This window comes from Propithecus coquereli, unplaced genomic scaffold, assembly GCF_000956105.1.
Source record: "Propithecus coquereli isolate 6110/MARCELLA unplaced genomic scaffold, Pcoq_1.0 Scaffold567, whole genome shotgun sequence".
Lineage (NCBI taxonomy): Eukaryota > Metazoa > Chordata > Mammalia > Primates > Indriidae > Propithecus > Propithecus coquereli.
The window spans coordinates 1,015,806-1,018,776 of NW_012151585.1; positions in this window are offsets into that span (position 1 = coordinate 1,015,806).

Below are 2,971 nucleotides of genomic sequence, written 5' to 3' on the forward strand. Positions count from 1 at the left end.
CCCCATTCCCCAGCTCCGCCAATGCTAGAGCAGCTTGAGCCCCCGTCCGGCCCCCGCCTCTCCACCCCGCCCGCGGGGCCGGGGGCTGCAGTCTCAGCCCCCCCGGACCAATGCAAACGAAGCGCCGAGCCAGCAAACCAGCAACCACTGTCCCTCCCCTCCCCGCCGAGAGTGGCGGCGAGTGGGGGTGTGGGTAGGAACCGAGGGGTGCAGATCCCGGCCCCCCAGCCTGCGATGCGCACCCACAGGTCGAACGGGCGTCGGCCACCCTTCGGAGCCCCGCTTTGATGCGCGAAATCCCCAGAATTCGCCTGCAACTGCCTCTCTGCCTCCAACCCCAGAGAGGGCCCGGGGTCTTGGCCGGGGAGAGGCAGAACCTCCCGATCTGCTGCACCCCGAGAACTGACCGAACCGAATGGGCTGCGCGCCCGGAAGAGCTGGGGAGATGAGGCCAGCGTCCAGCCTCTCCCCCAAACCGTAGCACGCCGAGCTTTGTGCCCCGGGGACAACATGAGGGGGATGGACAGGATCAAGCTCCCCCCCCCGGGGCGCCCTAGCAGTCCCCAGGGAAGAGGGAGTACCAGAGGGGTCGGGGAACACCCTCAGGCCTCCCCAAGCCGGGAGCATCCCCAGCGCCCGCAGCCCCACGAGACGCCGGGCGCTCTGGCCACGGGCCCCGCCGCCAGGCCTGGGCGCTTTGTCCCCGGCCGGCCCGGGGATGCTACGGCGGCGCGAAGGTTGGACACTGAGGTTTCCCTGCCGGGGAAGCGCTGGCAGCCGCCGGCGAGTCGCCTGGCTCGGAGCCCCAGACTACAGGCACCGCGTGTGCGGGCGAGAAGTTCCCACAGTTGCAAAGAAGGAGCAAAGTGTGCGTTCCAAACTTTCCACGGTTCCAAACTGAGCGCTTCCATTAAGAGAAGCGGTGTGCGGGGGGGGGGAAAAGCATTCTGGGTATTAGCATGCAAATGAACGGGCCCGGCTTCCAACTCCGCTCGGGATTCCCACCGCCGCGCGCCTTGCTCGCGCCGAGCCACGCGCACCCTGGGGCTTCCGGGCGTCGGGCCGCAGGAGTGGCCGAGTTCGAATCCGAGACCTCTGCCATGTGAGGTCTGAGGGCCTGGTGCCACTCACTCGGCCTCTTTGAGTCTCAGTTAAACTGTGTTAGTTTCTTAACCTGCCCGCCAGGACAGCAGCACCTGTCTCACGAAGTGATGAGGACTCGGAGATCTTGTCTGCACAGAGCCTAATTCTGGGCTGGATCTCCCGTCTTGCACACCTCTGCCCAAGGGCGTAGACTATGCCAAACTCTTGTCTGGAGAATGAATGAGCCTTAGAGGCTTGAGGAAAGTTCCCGGGACCTGGAGCCAGGAGATCTGTGTTCTAAACCCTAGCTCACTGTGTCACCTCAGGCTAGTGCCTTAACCTCTGTGAGCCACATAGCTCTCTTGGGCATATTCTGGAAACGCACATTTTGTGTTTGAGAGTGCGGCTGGGAGCACCCACAAAGAAAGAGGAAAGGGATCTGATTATTAGGTGTCTGCTCTATACACAGCCTCTCTCCAAGGCAGGTATAGATATTCCCAGATTATTGCTGGAGCGGGGGTGGGGAATGATTGACTTGTCCCCAAAGGCTCCACATGAACCAGCAACTGGCTCTCAGTCTTCCATGCTTAGAAAACAGGGCGCCATAACTGGCTTCATTCCAGAAGGTTCACCCTGTGAAGGTGGGTTCACACAGTGCTTTCAAGACCCTCATCCATAGGAAAACAGGAAGGTGCATCAGCCCCATTTTGCAAATTGGGAGCCTAAGTGGCCCTCTCAACTTCACCCATAACTCCACCCTCAGCTTTGCCCATCTTTTGAGGCTCCCAGGAATTCATTTTGTAGCTTCAGACTTGAAGGCATGCTTGGAGAACTCGTGTCTTTTTTTTTAATTATGGTAAAAGTCGCATAACATAAAATTAACCATTTTAAAGTGTATGATTCACTAGCACTTACTACATTCACAATGTTGTGCAATCACCACCTCTATCAAGTTCCAAAACATTTTTGTCACCCCAAAAGAAAACTCCATACCGGTTAAGAAGTCACTCCGCATTCCCCTCCCCCTGTAGCCCTGGGCAACCACCAATCTGCATTCTGTCTCTATGGATTTACCTATGCTGGATATGTTATATAAATGGAGTTACACAAATCTGTATGTGACATTTAGGGTCTGGCTTCTTTCACTTAGCTTAATGTTTTTGAGGTTCATCTGTGTTGTACCATGTGTATTTCATTCCCTTTTATGGCTGAATGATATTCCACTGTGTCAATATTTTATCCATTCATTCATTGATGGCCTTTTATGAATAGTGCTACTATGAACGTTGTGTGCAAGTATTTAAGTACCTATTTTCAGTTCTCTTGGGTACATACCTAGGAGTGGAATTGCTGGGTCATGTGATAATTCTATCATTTTTAAGGAACCACCGAACTCTTTTACATAGCAGCTGCATCATTTTACATTTCTACCACACACATCTTTTTATAAGTAATTTCAGAGCTGGTCAAACTTCCCATTTTATGAATGAGCATGCTGAGTAACTTGTCCAAGGTCACACAGCAGAGTCCAGACTAAAAACAATCATTCCAGTGTTCCTGGCCTTCCAACCACTAAGAGCTTCCCACCATCCCCTTTAAAGCCCTGGACTACCTGCCTGAGTATTCATTGATTGATTTGACAAACCTGTCCAGTGAACAACTGAGTTAACCGTATTTATGAAGTTCTTTTTCCCTCAACATCTGTTGAAAGAGCCCACTGCCACAGTCCCAATTTCTAGGCCACACCTCGAAAAGATGCAGAGTTTGTAATCCCTGCATCTGCCTCATGCTGCTGGCCTGTCGGGCCTTCTTCTGTTGCCATGGAAACCATGCACCTCAGTTTTGGCAGCACACCAGCTAGACAGCGAACTGAGAGCATCTTTGTCTC